Source organism: Crinia signifera, chromosome 8, assembly GCF_055691185.1.
Source record: "Crinia signifera chromosome 8, ASM5569118v1, whole genome shotgun sequence".
Classification (NCBI taxonomy): domain Eukaryota; kingdom Metazoa; phylum Chordata; class Amphibia; order Anura; family Myobatrachidae; genus Crinia; species Crinia signifera.
Window position 1 is genome coordinate 67,606,934 of NC_139224.1, and position 23,234 is coordinate 67,630,167.

Genomic DNA, 23,234 nt, shown 5'->3' on the forward strand with positions numbered 1-23,234 from the left:
CATTCATTTTGCTTCCAAAGCGCTTTGGCCAATCGTCAAAAGCGATCCTGACCTACCTGTGTTTAGGGAAGTACGGCCCTTGGCAGCCTTTAAGAGAGGTCGCAATTTACACGACCGTCTAGTAAAGACGGACATCATGGGGATCAACAAACCCCGGGTCCCTAATGTGTACATAAAGCCTCCTGGCTGTTACAGCTGCCACAACTGTACAACCTGCAGACACATGGTTGTGTGTAAAAATTTCAAACACCCCCATTCCGATAAAATGTTTGAGATTTGTTCAGTGTTGACCTGCCGGTCTGAATACGTCATTTATATTATTGTGTGTCCCTGTGGTCATTACTATGTCGGCCAGACGACTCAGTCGTTCTGGGTGCGGATGGCTCTCCACAGGTCGGCCATTGATTTGGCGCTCGGTGGGAGAGTCATCGACCAACCGGTCGTCAGGCATTTTAGGGCTGCAGGGCACACTTTATCTTCTCTCAAGTATTTTATTATCGACACTGTGCAAGATTCACTGCGAGGAGGCGATAGGGCAAAACGTTTGCTCATCGCCGAATCTAGGTGGATCTTCCGTTTAAATAAAATTCATCCCTGTGGTCTTAATGACAAAATAAGTTGGAATTCTGTGATTTAACTTCTCAGCTGTGGTTTTTGTAACTGTGGTATCCTATTATGTATATTTTGTTCTTGTTTTACTCCTTTTTCTCTTTTGCATTTTGGTCTATGTATGTCTTTATAATTTGTGCATAGTATGTTTTATTCTATGTTAATGTTTTTGTTTTATTAACATGTCTCTCTCCGCTATCTTTGTCCCCAGCGGCAGCGGCGCAGTGTCCGGGCGATGAGCGTGTCACCGTCATGGCTGCAGTGGAACGCAAACAGCTAGTGGTTGCTATGCAACCCTGCTGAATGTCGGACCCGGAAGTGAGGTAGCCGCCGCCTGAGTTCCGGCGTCTGCATGTGCGCCTGGGGATGACGTGGACAGCACGATGGAGGGGCGTGAGGTACGGACAGTACTTATGTGGTGAGTGTTCATTGTTTTTTTGCTGTAGGATTGTGCTCTGAAGAAGGGGGTCATACCCCGAAAGCTTAGCAATACACATCCTTTTAATTTGCTGACTTTGCCTCCCGAGTGCCAATTATTTTTTGGAGTGATGTATGCTATTTCATTGGGGCACCAGGACCCTTTGTCCACATAAACATTTGAGTGCCGGCAGGCTTGGAACAGTATATATATATATATATATATATATATATATATATATATATATATATATATATACATACACTGTATATAGCAAAACTCGATATTGTAAAAACAAGGTGTTGGTTGCACTTATGTTAGCTGCTTAATTTTGGGTTAAAATTTGGTACTGAAGAAAATTATTATTAAGCACTTGAAATTGTATCTGAGATCACAATGTGCATGCCATAAATATATCTTTTTTTTTTTATTATTCTCTTTATTAATTTTCTTAATACAGTACAAGCAATTACATACAACAAATCACATAACATTCTTACATACAGTATCCCCCCCATAGTGTGTCCACTCCCCCTTCTGATAATTTCTATCTCGTGTACTATCGCTCTTTACCTATTCTTATCGGTTTCCCATCCCTTACTTTCCTTTTAGCTTAATTTCCCGTCCATCCCTCAAATGATGCCCAAATTTGTTGTTGAGTTTGCTGGTCCAGCGTTTCTATATAGTATTTCCATTTTCTATAAAGCCTCCTCCGCCCTCCCTCTAGGTCCAGCAATGCATTTTGCTTCTCAAAATACAGTGTTTTCCCCAGTAGGAGTCTTACATTCTCTACCCTTGGGGCTTTTTTTGATATCCAATTGTTCAAAATCTCTTTTTTTGCGATTGTAACTACTATTGTTAGTATTGGTATTAGACCCCTTTCCTCTAGTTTGAGATCCCATATTGTGAGATCCGCAAACATCAAGGCCTTAATATTCCTCGTTACTTTCAATCCAAATGTATTGTTGATGAAGTTTATAATTTTATACCAGAACCGTTGGATCTTAGGACAGTCCCAGAAATTATGTTTAAAAAGTGCGTTCTGTATATTACAATTAGGACATAACCCCCTTTCCTCTTGAACCATATGTTTGCGTTGTCCCTGTGCTGTATACGCTCTGTGGATAGTGCGAAAGTGCACTTCTTGGAGCATTGCCGATGGCAATTGCTTCAATACTTGTGAAAGTGTGTTTAAAATAAAATTTTCTTCTACCTGGTCTTTAGCCCAGGCTGTGCAAAGTGTTTTCCATACTCTATGGTTATCTGAAGGCATTAAGTTCCAATACAATTGTTTTATTTTGTATGGGCTCACCTTGCTTAATTTCAATAACTGTGTTATCCTATTTTCTTCATCCCTAATATTAATGTGAGGAGTGAGGTTTTGAATAAAGTGCCTTAATTGAAGATACATGTGGAATTGTGTCTTTTCTAGTTTCAATTTCTCTATTAGTGCGTTATATGTGAGTAGCATTCCCCCTGGGTCAAAAATGTCTTTGATTTCCATTATCCCTTGGGATTGCCAATACTTGAATACGGGATTTTCTAGTGCCGGGGTAATTTAGGGTTACCACAAATTGTTATATATTTAGATACAGTGTGCGATGAGTGTAGGTGTGTGTGGATTTTTATCCAAGACAGATAGGTGGGCATAAACAATACATTAGATTTAATATCTATATCTATAGATTGTAAGCTTGCGAGCAGGGCCCTCCTACATTTTGACTGTCTGTAAATACCCTGTTTTGTTGTATCACTGTCTGCTATTGTAAAGCGCAACGGAATATGCTGCGCTATATAAGAAACTGTTAAGAAATAAATAATATTCGTAGGAATTAATTTTTTTGGGGAATGCAGTAGTGCACTCAATGTATATGGAGTTACTAGTGCTTGTTCTATCTCAAAGTTTGTATATATTGATCTCCGTAGCAGCCAATCTGAAGGAGATAGCCAACATGTATTTATCTATATTGGAGATCGCCAAGCCACCCTCTCTGCGTTGCAAATGCAATTTATTTAGAGCTATTCTTGGCTTTTTCCCCTGCCACAGGAATTTTGTAAAGGCTTTATTACATGTTGCGATATCTCCTCCGGATAGTTTTATAGGTAGCATCTGTATTGCATACAGGAGTTTGGGGAATACCACGCTCTTCAATACTGCTGCTCGTCCTAGCAGGGATAGCGGGAGGTTTATCCATTCTGTTAGTTGTCTCTTTATTTGTTTTACAATAGGAGTATAATTATATCTATATAGATCGTGTTTTTTAGGAGTAAATTTTATTCCTAGGTATTTCATAGGAGATGTTAAATATCGAAATTTTGTAAATTTTTGTGTGGGGTTGTTTATTGTTTGGGTTTTATTAAGTTCTAAAATTTCTGATTTATTATGGTTTACTTTATACCCTGCGAATATTTCAAATTACTGTCTGCTATTGTAAAGCGCAACGGAATATGCTGCGCTATATAAGAAACTGTTAATAAATAAATAAAATAAAATAAATTGGTCTAGGATCTGCATTATTTTCGGAATTGACAGACTTGGATTTGAGATAAGAAGAAGTAGATCGTCAGCAAACAGTGAGGCCTTTATCTCCTTTTTCCCTATCTTTATCCCCTGGATATCTACATTTTCTCTTAGGGCTATAGCTAACGGTTCTATCGCGAAAGCGAACAATAATGGGGATATCGGGCATCCTTCTCGTGTTCCCCGCTCTATCTTAATATGATCTGATATTCACCCATTTCCCAACACTTGGGACGTTGAACCATTGTATAATACCTTCAATATTTCCCTAAACTCTTCTGGAAACCCAAATCTTTTTAGGGTCTCTCGAAGGTGATCCCATGACAGTAAATCAAAAGCCTTCTCGGCATCAATCGCCATTAAAATATTGGATGTGTTATTCTCCGATTGTTCTATTTGTTGGATTACCGCTATTATTTTCCTAATGTTACAATTGGAGTGTCTACCTCTTATAAATCCTGTTTGATCTATATTTATTAAATCTGGAATTAAGGTTTCTATTCTTCCTGCCAGGATTTTCGTCAATATTTTGTAATCTACATTTAGTAGTGATATTGGGCGATATGATTCCGGGCATGCTGGGTCTATATCCTTTTTTGGTATAACCCGTATTAATGCTGCGTTGAAATATTGTGGAATTTGGTTCATCGTTAAGATGCTATTGAAAAATTTTGTAAGGGGCTCTGTAATATACGGGAGAAAAATTTTGTAAAACTCCCCTGTGAGTCCGTCTGGGCCTGGAGCTTTATTGTTTTTTAATGATTTAATCGCCTTTTTTACTTCTATAGTTGTTATTGGCACGGTGATTGTATTGGCCATCTCTTGGGTAATTTTTGGTAAATTGACCTTGTCCCAGAAACTACGTTTCGCCTCTTCATTTAAGTTTTCCTCTTTATAGATTTGTTCATAGTATTCCCTTAGAGTTTCAACTATTTGTTTGCTATCTGATGTTTTTGTTCCGTCCCTCTTATTTAGATTTGGTATTATATTGGTTGGGTATGAAGATCTAAGCAGATTTGAAAGTATACGTCCTGTGCGGTTCCCCATTTTATGAAATCTATATTCTTTTTGGAATGTGTATCTATCTCCTATGGTCTGCAGGATATTTTCAAATTGTTGTTTTGCACTAGTGTATTCTGCTTTAGTTTGGGGATTGGGTTTCTTTTTAAAAGTTTGATAGGTATCCGTTAATTTTTGTTGAGCTATGTTGTATTTCTGAGTTTTTATTCTTTTATTGTGGCTCTCATAAGCAATCAGGGTCCCTCTTAATACGGCTTTAGCTGCTTGCCAGTAATTTTGTGGATTCTCCCTTTCATTTTGTTTGTTATTCCTCTCAAACTCTGCCCAATTATTTTCCAAATTTTTCTTAAATGCCCTAGAGTTTGCTAAATATGTCGGGAATCTCCATTGTCTGAAATTACCTCTATTTTGTTGGAGGGCGATTTTTGCCCATACTAGCGCGTGGTCTGATATAGTTATTGGTTCGATTTGAACCTCCCCCACTCTAGTCTATATAGATTCTGATACCAAAAGGTAATCAATCCTAGAGAAGGACTTGTGAACACCCGAGTAACACGTGTATTCTTTTTCTGTCGGATGGCGAGCTCTCCACATATCCGTTAATCTCAACTGTTCACAAATCCATCTTATACCACACTTTTGAGACCGTGGCCGTATTGATGGGCCAGCACTTCTATCCAGGTATCTAGAGGTCACCAAGTTGAAGTCTCCTCCAACCAATAACATGCATGAGGACAAAGGTCTCATTATATCTAACAGTTTGAGAAAAAATTCCTTCTTATATACATTAGGGGCATATACATTTGCTAGTATATATCTTACTTTATTTATAAATAGATCTACTATCATGTATCTCCCCTCTATCTGCCACAATTTCATTCACCTCACATTGCAGTTGGGTGGATATAAGGGTCACTACACCTCTGGCCTTCGAATTGTACGAATTCCTGAATAAGGGCCACATCAATCCGTACTTTGTTCAGGTACACCAGGATCTTTTTTCTTTTTATTGGGGAGTTTATACCTCCCACATTCCATGTTGCTATTTTAAGCTTCGGCATATCTGATCCAAAGACGGGTTATTTTGTTTGCTACTCCCATGGAAAGGGGGTATGTATATATATATTTTTTTTGCTCAGGGTACTCTGAGCTCCTGTTTGCGTTGCACCAGTTTGCATTCGGGGGACAAAACACACTACACGAAACATACCAATCGATCTTCCCTGTAGCCATCCTATATTGTGCTCAGGGTAGATCCACACTTGCATACAACAAAAAAAAAAAGAAAGGCCCCCACGGGTTCCCTTTGGGGTCCGGGGGTATCCCTACTTCTTAAATGCATATTCCTTACAGACTTCCTTGGGGTACCAGGGGGAAGGGAGATCCGAGGCGACTTGTTCTTACCGCGGTTTAACCGCTATCCTTGTCCCTCCCAGGTCCTCCCCCTCCCTTGGAGTTAGAACTCCTAGCCCTCCCTCTCTATCTCATATTTCAGATTTATAAACTTTATGCGCTTTTTTTTTTCATATGCCAGGTTTCTGTCCTATTTTACAGGGGTTAGATGGTCCAGCAACTTGCAATTCTGCTGTTCTAAGTATTTCCTTGCATTTTCAGGTTCGGCAAAGTCCTTATATGTATCCTTCTCAAACAGTCTCAGTCGTGCGGGATACATCAGAGCTAATTTTATTTCCTCTTTAACTAGGGCTGAACATATAGGACTGAACTCTCTTCTTGCCCTTGATACCTCTGTCGAATAGTCCTGAAAAATCAGAATCCGTTTTTCCTCCCATTTTACTTCTCTGTTCTTCCTGGATGCATTCCATATTGCTTCCTTGTGAAGGAAGTTTAGGCACCTAAAGATGACTACTCTTGGGCGTGGTTCTTCATTTCCTCCTTCTTTGAGCTTACCCTTTCCTCCTTCTTTGAGCTTACCCAGCCTATGTGCCCTTTCAATTATCAGGTCTGAGCATTCGGACTGGATGTTCAGTAGTGTTGGTAGCGTATTTCTGAGGAAGTGGTTAAGTGTTGGGCCCTTTATGGACTCTGGTAGGCCTACTACTCGTAGATTATTTATTCTTGCCCTATTTTCCATTTCTTCCATTTTTGTCAGCATCTGCTGTTGAGCCTTTTGCATTTCTACTACTTGTTTTTTCAAAAGGTCATTATCTTGGAATATTTCCCCCACTTTCTGTTCCGTTTCTTGGACTCGGTCAGAGATTTGTTTAATCTGTCCTTTAATCTCCTCTACTGCTTGTTTCATCACGTCTGCTTGAACCTTTTTTTTTTTACACTGAATCAGCCCGGTGGCCACCGCACAGGGCCACCGGGGACAGCACCAGGCTTCAGCCTGGTCAGGTAAGTCCTGGAGGGGGGGGCGACCCCTTTATTGGGGGGGGGTCCCCACTTCCCCAGGACCCCTGGCCAGGCTGACCGGTCAGAGGGCTGAATGCTTTGGACGCGGGACCTTATATAATAAGTGTCCCCCGGCTGTGGCATTACCCTGCTGGCTGGTTTGGCCTGGGGCTGGTTCTTAAAATACGGGGGACCCCTGGTCATTTTGTCCCCCGTATTTTGGGAACCAGGTGCACGAGAAAAGTAGATATGTAATTGTAAATGCAACTATTCATGGTGTTCCATATGTACTGTGCAATATCTATGCTCCCAATACTAACCCTAAGGAGTTTTATACATCTCTGGTCGCCAAGCTCACCCTGTAGAAGAGTTTACCTGCCTGTCTGCAGCACATGGTACCCTCTCCAGGATCGACTACATCCTAATTTCCCGCTGCTTATTCCCCAGAGTAGCTGACGCCAAGATTGAGACAATTAGCTTATCTTATCATGCCCTGTGCTGGTTACAATTAGCCGCACAGGTTGATAAAGGACCTATTCGCCAATTGCGATTTCCAGCTTATCTTGTAAACTCTATCCAGTTTATATCCATGCTGGAGGCGGCATGGATGGACTATAAACACCATAATGCAGCAACAGAAACAGAAGATCCTTTGTTATTCTGGCAGACGTCTTAAGCTGGGTACACATCTATACAATCCCTATTTCTTGCAACCGTTTGGCCAACCGTACTCCCGTCGGACCGTCCACAAACAGCCGATCACGCATGTACACACCTGTACAATTTTACTTGCGACGTCCAAACAGTCGCAATAAAAAGAGCCACTGTACACACTGTCTCGAGTTGGGCTATTGACACGTCACATGTGACCAAAATTATCATAATGGGCTGGGTTAGGGCATAATTATAGAAAACATTTTAGTCACCCTTTTACCTATTAATAAATAAAAACGGCGTGGGGTCCCCCCCACAGCCGTAACCAGCACCAGGCTGAAAGAGCCGGGCTGGTATTAAAAAATCAGGAAACCCGACAAATAGGGCTTCGCTGATTTTTTAAAACCAGCCCCAGGCTCCAGGTCCGGGGCTGGTTCCCAAAATACCCCCCCTCCAGGACTTACCTGACCAGGCTGAAGCCTGGTGCTGTCCCCGGTGGCCCTGTGCGGTGGCCACCGGGCTGATTCAGTGTAAAAAAAATAGATGAAAAAACTATTGTTTTAAACTGTGGAACTATGAGTCCCAGCAAGCCTCCCCCGCAAGCTGGGACTTGGAGAACCACAAGTCCCAGCCTGCGGGGCATTAAAGGGCCCGCTGGGTCTTGTAGTTCCACAGTAAAAAAATAGTTAAATAAACACACACTGACACATTAGAAAAATAAAAGTTTAATACATACATTACACAAACACACTGATACTTACCTATCTTGATCCCGTAGGTAGGTCCCAGGGTCCGGTCCGGTGGCTTGGTTCCGGGGCTGGTCCGGGTCCGGGGCTCCAGGGCTGAAGAGTCCGGGGTCCTGGATCCGTAGTAATCCAAAGGGGTACCTGGGGAAGGAAATCCTACTCACCTGGTCCTGTGGCGACCACCCCGGCATCTTCTGTTCAAGTCGCGCTGCTCCCGGCTACTGGGACCCGCTCCGCCTCCGCTGGACACTGGAGAGACACAGAGATCCTTCTTCCTCTGCGTCTCTACTCAGAGACCGGACCGTGGGACCTACCGACGGGCTCAAGATAAGTATCAGTGTGTTTGTGTAATGTATGTATTAAACTTGTATTTTTCTAATGTGTCAGTGTGTATTTATTTAACAATTTTTTTTACTGTGGAACTACAAGACCCAGCGGGCCCTTTAATGCCCCGCAGGCTGGGACTTGTGGTTCACCAAGTCCCAGCTTGTGGGGGAGGCTTGCTGGGACTCATAGTTCAACAGTTTAAAACAATAGTTTTTTCATCTATTTTTTTACACTGAATCAGCCCGGTGGCCACCGCACAGGGCCACCGGGGACAGCACCAGGCTTCAGCCTGGTCAGGTAAGTCCTGGAGGGGGGGGACCCCTTTATTGGGGGGGTCCCCACTTCCCCAGGACCCCTGGCCAGGCTGACCGGTCAGAGGGCTGAATGCTTTGGCCGCGGGACCTTATATAATAAGTGTCCCCCGGCTGTGGCATTACCCTGCTGGCTGGTTTGGCCTGGGGCTGGTTCTTAAAATACGGGGGACCCCTGGTCATTTTGTCCCCCGTATTTTGGGAACCAGTCCTGGACCTGGAGCCTGGGGCTGGTTTTAAAAAAATTAGCGAAGCCCTATTTGTCGGGTTTCCTGATTTTTTTAATACCAGCCCCGGCTCTTCAGCCTGGTGCTGGTTACGGCAGTGGGGGGAGATCCCACGCCATTTTTTTTTTAGTCACCCTGCCAGAGATGATGCAGCTATGGAACGCCCACATGGGCGTTCCAGCTTTGGCAGTATAGTCGCACGGACGGCAGCATATCGGTCGAACGTGCGTACACACTGCACTTTTGTACCGATATGGGGCCGTCCTGTCGGATGAAAATTAAACAGCAAAGAACCGTCGACCGACCGAGTATGGACGGTCAAGACAGTTTTTTGCCGTTTATCGCTCGTACGGGACAGCGTACACAGATATACAATTGAACGGCCGTCCGACCCAGAACGGAAGAACGGCCCGACAATTGTATATATGTGTACCCAGCTTTAGGCCATACTGAGAGGCGTTATAATGTCCTATTGCAAAAAAAGAGACAAGGATCTAGTTACAAACTACTTGACCCAATCCTTTACTTATTTTAAAAATAATCCGACTGAGACTACTAAAACCTCTTATTATAGGGATAAGACGACATTTGACAATATTCTAACGGGCATAGAAGCTTAATTTAGTTTCCATAAAAACAGCAAATTCCATCACTTTGGGTACAAAGCTGGGAGACTGTTGTCTTATTTACTAGCAGGACGACGTCTCCCTACTATTGTGAAATCCATTCGGGAAACAGATGGAACTTTAAAGAAGACTAATGCTGATATTGCAAAAGTATTCTTTGACTTCTATTCCTCCCTCTACTCCGCCCCCTTGACGGACGATATAGCAAAGGACAGGTTTTGAGCAACTTACAATACCTGGGGCCTAATTCTGGTTGGTGCGTACATTTCCGCATACTTTCGGATGGCGGTTTTTAGCCGTCTGCGCATGCGTGGGGAACGCTATGCGCATGTGCCACGCATGGTCTCCGTACTTGTACTCACTAATACCGTACAGAAATGTGCACCGCAATCACTCGGGAAATATGGGCGTATTAGGGGCGTCATTCGGAAATACACAGGGGCATAGTTTCAAAGTGGGCTAAACTGGGCGGAAACATGGGCGGACACGGGGGAGTGCACTTATTTTGGTAGGCGTGCATTCGGATAGCACACCGAATGCACGCAAACAAAAAGGCAAGAAATATGCGGTGTCCATAAGCAAGTATTGCTTTGCGGACACCACTCGTTCATGCGCTAGGCAATCGGAACGCCTAATCACTAAAACCATTGTCAGCTGAACACAATACAATCCACTCCTTTACTCATTACTTGTTAATTACACGCTTGTCACTGCTTCAATTGGAACCATTGCAGCTTAAATGGACCATTACTAAGCACACACATATATGCTGCACTTTTCACACACTTTTACACTGCAAATAATGAACATAACTTAATATTAATAATAGAAATACACATGTCACTTCTACATGTATCAATTAAACCACACATTTGGGGGAAACAAAAAAACATTTATTACATGAACTTATAAAATAAATTAGAAACCGTCACAAATTAAAAGGTACCATTGCAGGAATAAAATTAAATAATATATAATAAATACATGTATTCTTGACATACATAGCCACAGCAGAATCATTAGGAACACATCAGGTGGCTTCACAACCAAAGTATAGCACCAACACTTCAAGTACAGCAGACAGTAATGGTACCCGAAACAGGGCAACAGGGGAACCAAACATGACATTCGAAATGAGGGCAAATGTGGGTACCCTCTGCACGGAATTGGACACAGGAAGCTGACACACACAGCTCAATGAAAGATTTGGGAAGACATAAGGGTGGAGATAAATGCGGACACAAGTTCATCTGCGGGCACGTTTGCCCCTGGCAGGCTCCTTGCCACGCGCAGCAGCTCTTCGGCCACGGCCACGGTCAGATGGTGGCCCAGGTGGAGCAGATGCTGGTTAAGGGGGTGGATGGTCTTCCCCCTCTGGCAGCAGGGAGTGCTGATGCTGGGAATGCACCAGAAACGGATGACATTAGGACCCTATTGCTGGCAACTAGCTCCACCATAAGCTCATTATGGTGGAGGAGGAGGTCATTTTGCCGCAGGGCTTGATCAGCCAGCACCTGCAGGCTAGCAGCAATTGATTGCTGGGTGGCAGCCATAGCCTGCAGGCTCCCAGCGATACTCTGGTGGCTGGTGACCAAACCCTGCAAGACCTCCTCGGTCCTACGCACCCACTCTGATGCCGACTCTCCCTGCTGATGAATATGGGAAAGCACCTGCACCCACCTGTTCAATTCAGACTCGGTCAGTGGCTGCTGCTGCTGCACGGGCCTGGTACTGGTGGCAGGTGGCACAGACTCCTCAACCTCCTCAAGAGATTCTTGACCAAGCGGTGGGGATACTGGTGAAAGAGAACATTACAATTACAACACATTCCATGCAAAATTAGAACCAGCTACTTATGGCATGGCAAATAATTACCTTCAAGCAAAGAAGCCATGACTTCCGCTGGGGACTCGCTGTCCATGGTGCTCACCCCCCGGACCTCCTCCACTGCAATGCAGCACTCTGCCATCTCTTCCAGGGGGGTGAGCTTCAGCTTTGATGGCATGGGGCCAGCCCCAGAGGTGTGGCTGTGTTCCCACCGCTGGGTCAATTTCTTCTTGAGGTTGGTTTTGAAGTCGTGCCACCTGCAATCAAAGTTTACATATTAATACATGTCACTCCTCATGTTTGCTGTAGCACCCATTGCAATCTGCAACAGATTACAACATGTGCCTCATGACACCAAACTTACATTATATTAAATTTGAAAACCAACCCTTAGAAGATACACTCACACTCACCCTACAATAACTATCAATTAAATGACATGCCAAACATGTCTGTGCCTCCAAGCAACGTGACCGGCCATTGACCAACTCCATCTAACATCTAATGTAAACATTACTGGTCTTGTACTGCTCAAATGTAACACACATGAACTTGCCTCTTCTTAACGTGCTCCGCCTCACGAACTTGTGGAGCCACCGCATTAATCTCCGCCGTTATGTCCTCCCAGATCTTCCATCTCCTTGTGTGTGTCAACCTGTCCTGTGGACACTCGATCCAATCCCGTGCCCGGGGTACTAGGATGGCAAGCTCCTGCGCTTCGAATGCCATGTTTCTGCTGCTTGGTTCCTCTGTTGCCCTATTTCGGCCACGGCCACTGGCACCACCACTGCCACGGCCACTGCCACGGCCACCTGTCGCTGTACTCGAAGTGCTGGGCAGGCTACTCTGTTGGGAAGCCACCTGCTGTGTTCCCAATGATTCTGCTGAGGCTGAAGATGGGCCAGCTGCCGATTGGCCTGCTGTAGATGGCCCATCTGGCTGCTGTTCTCCCAATGGCTGGTCTGGGTTGAGGGGGACATGGCTGGTGCTGGAGTCCATGTGGCCAAACAGGTCCTGCAACACCTGGTCTTCCTCTGAATCTGAGCCAGCCATGTTTGCAACAACATTGCATTTGTCTAACACACCTTTATATCCTATTTCTGTAATTGGCGTACATCAGCGACACCCTGTGTTCCGTACGGCCGCGTTCCGTACGGCAGCATCGACCGTGCGGCGCATAGGCCATGCCCCTAGCTGCGGAAATTTGAAAAAACAAAACGTGGCAAACATAGTAAGTCTAATGTAGTAGGTAATTGCAGATTTGTACAATGACCAAATAAAACTGAGGTCAGACATGAAATGTATATTTTATTTATTTATTTATTTACAGGTTCTTATATAGCGCAGCAGATTCCGTTGCGCTTTACAATAGTAGACAGTGATAAAACAAACTGGGTAACAACATACAGACTTGGAGGTAGGAGGGCCCTGCTGCAAGCTTACAATCTATAGGTATATGTGAATGTACATCTGTACTGTGCACATGTTTGGTATGTAGTACAAATGACACTAACCATTCCATATGTAAATCCAGTCCACCACTTAGGCAATAGTAATCAGTGCTAGCATCCAAATCACATGTGAAAGGTCTCCAAATTCTGCCTTGATGCTAGCTACATTTCATTCAACATCTCTAGTGTGGCCCAGTAGAAGGTAAGTGTACACATGGCACCATGGCCTAATATTGGGAAAAGGTATGGCACTATTTGCTATGTTTCTGCTGTATAGCTTTCACTATAATAAAGCTGTTTAGTACCTTGTAGAGTTAGGTGTAACTGGCTAGTGATGCAGACTATTTCACCTGTTGCTTTAACGCATGTTTGGTGAATGTAATAGATTATATATAATGGGTTCCCAACTTATTTTACACTGTCTGTTTAGGAGATAGTAAGTAATGGCATGGTCTGCTCAACTATGCAAAGGTACAGCAAGTGTGGGTTTGCGATGCAATGGGTTAGCCGTCTGTTGTGGCGCATACATGCTGTTACTGTCAAAATGAACAATAAAGTTAATACCAAATATCACTCTGATCAACCAATGACAGGACATGATTGCTTCAATTGTGCCATTGCTAAGATGGCGGCCTATGGGAGAGCAGCCCCATTCTCTCCAGCGGAGCTGAGGACACTGGTCTCTGTTATGGAGACCAGGCTGGGGCGGGCGGGCCCATTTATTACTAACCGCCAGAAGCGTAATGCTTATGCGGTTGCCCGCCGCCGCATATTCGCACGCACACAGGTGCGGAGGACCATCGCTCAGCTGGAGCGGCGATGGTCAGACCTGAGGCGTCGGCAGCCGGATTTGCTCCAGCAAATCAGGGCCAGGATTGCGCGATGTGAGTGTTTACACATTAAATAGCCATTTGTAGGGGGCGTGGCCTGGCAGCCATTAACTACAGACGCACTGTCCTTGAGCTCCGGCAACGTTGGGCTTAAAAGCCACGATCCAGGGCTCCACCAGCAGACAAACCTGGTCAGGGGGCTTCCTCTCAGGCCCCGGAGGCAGGCGAAGCGACCGGCGGGAGGCAGCGGAGTCGGGGCAGCCGTCCGCGGCTGCTCGCGGATTGCGGCCTACCCAAGAACCGGGAGCCGCGGCCTAAATTTAAACAGGTGGCCGCGCCGCGAGCTCCGCAGCGAGCGCCCACCGCAAAAGAGTGGGTGAGTAAACCAGGAATCCTGCCTACATGCCAGCCCTTACCTGGGGGTTGGCCAGCACTCTACAGGAGGTCTGTTCCCTCCTGAGCCCTGGCAGCACACTACCATAGGCTCCCACACTCAGCTCCTGAGGCGGCGGCCATCTTGAGTGTGGCAGAGCACAGCACTGTCTCTGCAGCACCCTCTCCCCCCCTATATGCAGCTGGATCCCACAGCAACTCCCATCATCCATTCAGGCCCTAACCAGGGGCCCTGCTAATACCCCACAGAAGGCCTGCAATCTCCACACATCTGTTGCTTCCTGACCAGAGCCTACGTGGTTAACATCTGTACTCACATTGGTGACAGTCAGGGCTCCACAGCTCCATCTGGTGGCTCCAAACTATATCACTAGACCACATATATGCTATACCTGCTGAAAATATGACATGATCTAGATTGTCTCCATCTGGCTATGTAACGGCTCACCTCATGTCACCGGTGCTCCACACCTACCTACCAATCTAATGTGACACCTCAGGCCTATTTCACACTGGCATTATAGCACATACTTCTATTTTACTGTAAACGGCAACAGGGAGTCCACCCCCTCCTCTCCAGGTGGGATGCCTGCTAAACGCAACAAAGGCTCCTCCCAAGTACCTCCGGTGAGCTTCTTCAAACAGTCATCTCCATCTCCTGGTGCTTCGGACAAATCCCATCCTAACAAAACACAAAACCCTCCTCCCATTAACAGCAACCGCCCGGGCCCTTCCCCCACAACCCCATCAACGATGTCTGAGATGGCGGACGACGCCCCACTGACGGTTGGCACAATGAAACAGCTACTTGCCTCCTTCAAGACGGATGTCTCACAAGAATTCAAGTTGGCCATGCAAAGCTGCCAACATTCCGTTGATACCTTAGGCCAGCGCACTGACCATATAGAGAACAAATTGGAGGAGGTGGTTAAATCCCATAATGAGCTCATCTCACTCCATGAAGATCTCCAGGTAGAAGTTACGATGCTTCGCAGCAAGGTCGGAGATCTGGAGGACCGATCCCGTCGGAATAACTTAAAAATAAGAGGAATCCCAGAATCGGTACCTAATTCTGAACTTACACAATTTGCCACAGATATCTTCTCAAAATTGCTTCCTACAGTTCAAATTACGGACTTCCTACTTGATCGTATCCATCGCCTCCCCAAGGCGAAAGCAGCACCAAGAGACACTCTTATGCGTCTGCACTACTACCACATCAAGGACCGGATCCTCCAAGCTGCCAGATCGACAGGCGAGAGCGAATCTATCCTGGGTGACCTACAGATCTTCGGGGACCTCTCAGCTGCCACACTGGCCCTCAGGCGGTCTTTCACCTCGATCACCAGAGCCCTCCGGGAGGCAGATATACCTTATCGCTGGGGCTTCCCTACCCGTTTGATTATCAGACGAGAGGGCCGCATCATAACTATCTCCTCCCCTACTGAGGGCACCCAACTGTTGTCCTCCTGGAATTTGAAGGCGACACCGAGCGGAGGATTACCTATGCCAAAATTGGCACAAGACTGGTCAATGGCGGCCGATGCGACTTGAGAAATGATATCCTTTGGACAGTATGTTTGATTTAGGGGAAGACCTCTGAGCCCTATATGCAGTTTTGCCTTAAGTTAGAATCTTCCATATGTAGGACTCAGGAGGTGCACTTCCCCCACCCGCTTTCTCTCCTCTAGGAGGCCTACATTTCCCAGTTAGAAACAGTATTCATAGAGTATGTGTTACTATTTCTGGTATGTTGTACACAATATGTTGCCAGTCTGTTAAATGTTATGGTACAAGCCCACCAAATTTTTTTTTATAATCGATGTTTAGGTTGTTGGGTATGGATGGGCTCCAGCTTTCTACACCCTACGGTCCTAACGCCCTTCACAAATTTGAGTGGAGGAGGTGGGACTTTGGGGTCATAGATGTTTGAGGTTCACTATGTTCCCTGAATATTAAGTGGAGCATTGGTGGCACCCTTGGCCGCCACTACCCCCAATGTGCTACCATCTACGGTGGCCCACAGACGCTCCTATATGGTGCGCAATTTCAATTTCTGTTTGCTTTTTGTTTTACCTAACTACCCTATTTCCCCTCCCACTCCCCACCCCACATCCCCACACCCTCCTCGAGATTAAAATAGAGAGAAACATCAAGTTAATTGTTGGTATTCATGTGAATGCAGGGGTATCTATCTGCAAGGTTGCTGTGTCATATTGCCACAGGCCGGCCCTGAGAAGCAACTTTCTCATACTCGACAATGGTTAGGGTACTTTCGCTAAATGTTAAAGGCTTAAACTCACCAAACAAACGCCGACTAGCCCTCGCCCATTTTGCCAAGCTGAAGGCACAAATTGTTGCCCTACAGGAAACCCACTTCATTTCCTCCTCCCCCCCAAAACTCTCCAATCATAAATTCCCCACATGTTATATGTCCAATGGACCAACTAAAAAAGCTGGGGTAGCTATTTTACTGGCAAGTTCCTGTGACTTCACTGTAACTAAGCAGCTCTCAGATCAGGACGGCAGGTACTTAATTTTGGTGGGCAAACTGCAGGATAGACCTGTCACTATAGCCACTGTTTATGCCCCTAACTCCAAACAGGTTCCCTTTTTCCGCAAGTTCTGTAATGTTCTACAAGCTTGCTTATCCGGCCAACTGCTCCTGTTAGGAGATTTTAATATGGTGGTTGATCCGAGTATTGATAAATCCTCTAAGCTCCGTCCCTCGAAAGCCCCAAGTAGATGTGATAACTCTGCGGCTTTTCGCCGCATTATCCATGAATACGATTTATATGACATCTGGAGAGCCAAAAATCCTAAAGATAGAGACTTCACATTCTACTCCCCGGTCCATGGGTCGTTTTCCAGAATCTACATGGCATTCTCGGATAAATGGACATTGCAACAGATGTGTAAGGCTTCTATCCTGCCAATAGCATGGTCCGATCACTCTGCGCTCCTTCTGATCTGGGATCCCCAATCCATTAGAACCCCACCCAACCCCTGGCGTTTAGGTGAACACCTCCTAACACATCCTGAAACTAGAGAGATAATCGCCCAATCTATCACCATGTATCTAGACACTAATGACCCGATGGACACATCAGTATTTACACACTGGTGCGCGCTTAAAGCGGTAACTAGGGGCGCGGCTATCCAGGCGGCAGCGCAGTTGCGTAAAAAGAGAGAGGCTCGCCAAAAGGAAGTTGAATCTAGACTTGCGGACTTAGAAAATAGGCTTAAATCCACTCCGTCCAATAAAACGGTCTACAGAGATCTCCTCAAAGCCAGGGAAGAATGGAACATTATTGCTCTGACAGAAGTTCATAGGAATATATTCCGTTTAAAGCAGAGGTACTATACCCAAGGAGATAGAGCAGGTAGAGTATTGGCAAGGCAATTGAGGGCAAAAACAGCTAAAGAGAGAGTGAAGGGGATAACCAACTCTAGAGGGGTAAAGGTCTCTGACCCGGCAGATATTGCGGCTGCCTTTGCCAACTATTACTCTGATCTATATAATCTAAAAGAGGACGTAAACACGCCACAACCAACCGCCTCAGATATAGACTCCTTTTTAAGTAAGCTATCCCTACCTAACTTAAAGATGCCCGACCTCCAAGCCCTGGATCTTCCATGGACAGAGAAAGAACTCATACAGGTTATTAAAAGCTTACCACAAGGTAAAGCTCCAGGCCCAGATGGATTTATTAACAAGTTTTACTCCTGCTTCCAGGAGGTTTTGTCACCGACTCTACTCTCGGTTTTTAATGAGGCTTCGGTTGCGGGCTCATTCCCCTCTGAAATGCTGGAAGCCAGAATAGTAGCGTTTCCCAAACAGGGGAAAAATCCAGCATTAGTGTCTAATTACCGTCCAATAGCCCTTTTAAACGCAGATGTGAAGATCTATGCTAAGTTGATTGCTAACAGACTCAGCCCCCTACTCCCCTCATTAGTCTCATCAGATCAGGTAGGCTTTGTTCAAGGCCGTCAGGCCCCGGACAACACCAGGAGACTTATCAATTTGTTAGATGCCTCCTCTGCTTCCCCGGAGGCGCTCTTGTTGCTTTCGCTGGATGCAGAGAAGGCCTTTGATAGGTTACACTGGGGCTACCTCCATGCAGTTTTGAGGAAAATGGGCATAGAGGGAAGAGCACGTTCCTCCATCTCAGCACTGTATTCCAACCCCTCCGCCAGAGTATACGTGAATGGCATCCTCTCTGCCCCATTTAAAATTACCAATGGTACACGTCAGGGATGCCCATTGTCCCCGTTGGTTTTCGCCTTGGCTATAGAACCCCTCGCGGAAGCTATTCGAACTAATACGTTGATTCAGGGCCCCATAGTTTTTGGTAATGAATACAAAATTAGCTTATTTGCAGATGATGTTTTGCTCACATTAGCCAATCCGGATGTCTCCCTACGCCACCTACATGTGACTCTGGAGCAGTACTCCGCTGTCTCATACTACAAACTAAACACCTCCAAGACAGAAGCCCTCCCAATTAACTTTACCTCTGCCCTTCTCCAATCAGTGAAGACCCAATATAGCTACGCTTGGCAGGATAGAAGCCTGCAATATCTCGGAATCCACCTTACCCCGAAGGTCTCAAACCTAATATCCGCCAACTACCTCCCCCTTCTCCGCAAAATTTCCATGCTATTATCAGATTGGATGATGCACCATGTTTCATGGGTGGGTCGCATAGCAGCTTTGAAAATGATGGTCCTTCCCAAAATGATGTATCTGTTTCGAACAATCCCTATTTTGCTCCCTAAGGCCTTGATCACTAAGTTCAACTCAGCCCTCATAAAATATGTCAGGAAAGGGAAAAAACCTAGACTGGCTCGCTGTACTATGTCACTCCCTAAATCAGAGGGCGGTCTATCACTCCCAGACTTACATCTATACCAATTAGCATGCATCCTTTCCCCCATTAGCGCTTGGTTTGTGGATAGCAACCCCAAAACATGGGTTCGACTAGAAATAGGACTAACTGCACCCCTCCCTCTGACCGATGTCCTTTGGCTCCCAGAAGGTGAAGGCCAATGTCAACTGTCACGCTCAGTAGTGGTCCACTCCGCAAGGAAAGCATGGCTGGAATTGATATCCAAAATAGATAATGCTCACCTTCCATCCCCTGATCTATCATTAGCAGGTTTAGCGTCTCTGATCCCGGATTTGAATCTAGAGTCCTGGATAGCTGGTGGCATGGTCTCACTTAACGAAGCAACCATGGATGGCAATCTCCTAGCGTTTAGCCAGCTTCAATCCCAATTTACTATACCTCATAGAGATTTCTATAAATTTCTACAAGTGCGCCATTGGCTACATAGCGTGACACGAACCCCCCATAACATATATGTAATCCCAACATATATCAGAGAACTACTCTATAGAAATGACAGTAAGGGTGGAATAAGTAAGTGGTACTCGTGTATCATAGCCCTACACTCACCTCAGAAATTGAAGGTCTTAGTGAAGTGGGAATCTGATCTTACCTGCTCAATATCAAATGAAGAATGGCAGGGAGTGTTCTATAACTGTTTCCATGTGTCAAAATGTATATCTCATATTGAACAGTACTATAAACTGCTCCATCGGCTGTATCTCACGCCTGCCAGGCTTCACTCAATTTGGCCATCCCACTCCAATATGTGCTGGCGTAACTGTGGGGGCGTTGGCTCCCTCATCCATATCTTCTGGTCCTGCCCTACCCTTGCCCACCTCTGGACAGCAGTTTTCACCCTCATATCTGACATCCTAGGCTACTATGTACACCCACTACCGAAACTGGCACTTCTACATATTTATTTTGGGGCTCTCCCCCCATCTGATAGGTATGTGTTGGGGCACATATTATTAGCGACCAGGTCACTGATCGCTCAATACTGGCGTACCCCCCAAGTCCCCACTTTATTAGCAGTCGAACACGCGGTCCAATCCCACTACGAATATGAAACTGCAGGCCTACTCTTCACTGGAAGCCCTCCCAACCAGGCCCTACACTGGTCCGCTTGGCGCACCTATAGATCCCTTCACCCGTTACAATAAACCCGTGACCACACAGCCACCCTAAAAATTCCCCAAGAGGCTTGTGCCTAGCCGACATGACCTCACTAACTATACGCTAATATTACAACAGCCTAACTATTACGGTACCCGGTCCCCTGGTGCAATTGACCCTATAGACACTCCTTGAAGTTATGCCTTGATGTTTTATATAATGTTTCCTCTATGTCTTGTGACAATGCTATGTAAATGACCATATGTTTGTATCTCTATTCCCCACCACCCCACCCTTCCCTTTCTACCATTCTGTACCCCTCTCCCTTTAACTGTTTTGCAAAAAAATCTAATAAAAATCTAATTTTGAAAAAAAAAAAAAAAAGGCCATTTGTACATGATTGCTTACATGACCTTATTTAAGCCAATAAGGTAACCAGCCTGATCATGAGTTAAACATGGCATACACTATATGTGTGCTACTTCCTGTTTGACACCCTGTAATGGTGATAAAATATGTCATTGTGTAGAATTATTGATTGTGATGCTTACAATGGCCCAAATGTCACATCATAACTGCCATGTTACAGGCTGTGTGTTGTAAAAGACACTAAGGAGCTGATTGGCTGTACATTTATCTCAACTTATAACCTTTGGATTTATTGCTTGTTAAGGCTTAATACATCTGTCCAAATGACCCCTAATTGGCCTTTTTTTTCTTCTCAAACACAGCACGGGATCGAGCAAGACAGGCCCGGGAGGAGGCAGAGGTGGCCCAGGAGGAGGTCGCAGAAGCGAGGGCCGAGGAGGTGGTGTTGGAGGAAGGGATGGCGGAGGAAGTGGAGGCGGAGGAGGTGGCAGAGGAAAGGGAGGAAGTGGAGGAGGAGGTGTGGGCAGTGGAGGCGGAGGTGCTGGTATGTATACATAAGGATTCATTATTCCTTTTCTCATCTACTATTTGCTATGTAGCACTGGTGATTCAATTGTGTTTTTAAAAACTATAAATTCATATAACAAACAGGGTACCAACAGACACACTTATATAGGGTGGCAAAACCATCCCTTTCATCCTGGACACATATTAATGACACAGGTTGTGAGGATGGCTTTCAGGTCGATTTTAAGTGCCACTGAACCTGTGTAGTTAATCTGTATCCTGGAAGAAAGGGATGACTTGCTCATGTAAGGCTTACATGTCCCTGCTGCAAGCATACAATCTGTAGCCTCATATAGGTGAGTAGAGTTTACTGGTGATTGATCTTTCTAAACTAGATTAAGTATGGCATAAATGGAGTATGGACAGGCGTGGCTTAGAATGGAGTAACAAGTGGTCAGTGCCCCTGGGCCCTCCTCTAGCTAAACCCCCCCTGCGGTCTGCATGTATTGTTGGCACCATAATTGTGTGTTGATTTGGTATTAGTAAGGATTTTGTGCATGGGAGTGGGTTAGTGCTGCAGCTTCACCTAACTGGCATTATGACAATGATTTATGGAGCAGACCATCAGCAGGCAAGCCATGCTTGATTGCACAAATGTACTGTGCATTCCTGAGAGTTGACTAAGTCCCATGGCACGCTCCATAATATAACAGAGACTGAGCACTTTTTGATGAGTTGGTATTGATGGAGCTCATGACATGCTTCTCAGAGCTTAGTCATGGGTGGGTTTGAATTCAGAAGGAGCACTATGACTGTGAGGTGTTCTACAGAGTAAAGGGTAGAGGGAAAAAAACAGGCTTTCCATCTAGTATGTATGCATGTATGTATAGCTGTATGTGTCATATATATAGTTATATATGTCTCTATATACATATATATATATATATACACACACACACACCTGTCACCTTGCATTTATTTAATTTATGTATGACTATGTTAAATGTATGCATGAATATCATTAGTAATTTGACCCTTTTTAATATGTCCACAGATGAGCCAGCCCAAGCAGAAGAGGGTCTACGTGGGGCCCTCTTAAGAATTAGGGAGCACATGCGGCTGGTCATGGCCGAGTTAGATCACATGATCGACGTTTCTTTATAATTTTTAATTTTTTTTCATTACAAATATGTTATTTAAATAAATTGTTTATTACAGTTCGAAGTTGTCTGTGTGTTTTGTTTACATTAAACAGTTATATGTGTAAATTGTTTATACTCTTTTAAATTTGCAAAATGTACATACTGTATATAGATGTATGTTATGTTCACATGATGTAAGGGTTAATGTGTGTAATGAATATAGTAGTAATGTGTTTCAGTATGTATTAGGATTTAATTGATTCCAATATAAAACAAACACTTTTTAATGAGGTGGCCTAATTGCATAAGTGGGTCATGTGATCGATTTCTGTGTTCAGATAAATAGTGTTGAATTTTGCGTAAATACACCGCATCGGTGCGTACGGCCAGGTTCCCGTACGTTCTGACGCGGTAAGACCGTGTCCACCGCACACGCAAGGTTTGTATGTCGTCCGTACACACGCCCTGTTCTTAAAGAGTGAGTCCGTCCGAATGCGGAGGCTCGGTGGGCGTTTCTACGGACGATGTCCGCATAGCGTTGCGAGCGGCCCGCTCAGTAAGAATTCTGAAATGTACGCACCGATCAGAATAAGGGCCCTGGTCTTACAGATGCACAAAAAGATTCCTTCGTTTCCCCAATCTCATCTGAAGAAATCCGGAGTACTATAACTGGGCTCAAAACAGGAAAGTCCCCAGGGCCAGATGGGTTCGCTAATGAATATTTTAAAATATTGGCCCCCAAATTAGGCCCCTCTTTGGCGGCGCTGTTTAATGCAGTCATGTCTGGAAAGGCCCCCCTACCTATTTTAATTCAGTGGTTATTCGTATTTTACCAAAGCCTGGTAGAGATCTAGAAGATCCAAACTCCTATAGACCTATATACAGTGCTATTTTTG

The 23,234-nt window shown here is 45.0% G+C and overlaps 1 long non-coding RNA gene across 1 annotated transcript; it reads left to right on the forward strand.

Annotated features, from left to right (window-relative positions):
• The first annotated feature begins 845 nt into the window (after positions 1-845).
• Positions 846-22,384, forward strand: LOC146027021 (uncharacterized). Its single transcript, XR_014454629.1, has 3 exons — positions 846-1,027; positions 21,052-21,233; positions 22,251-22,384. It is a non-coding gene; the product is annotated as an uncharacterized LOC146027021 (long non-coding RNA).
• The last annotated feature ends 850 nt before the right edge of the window (positions 22,385-23,234 follow it).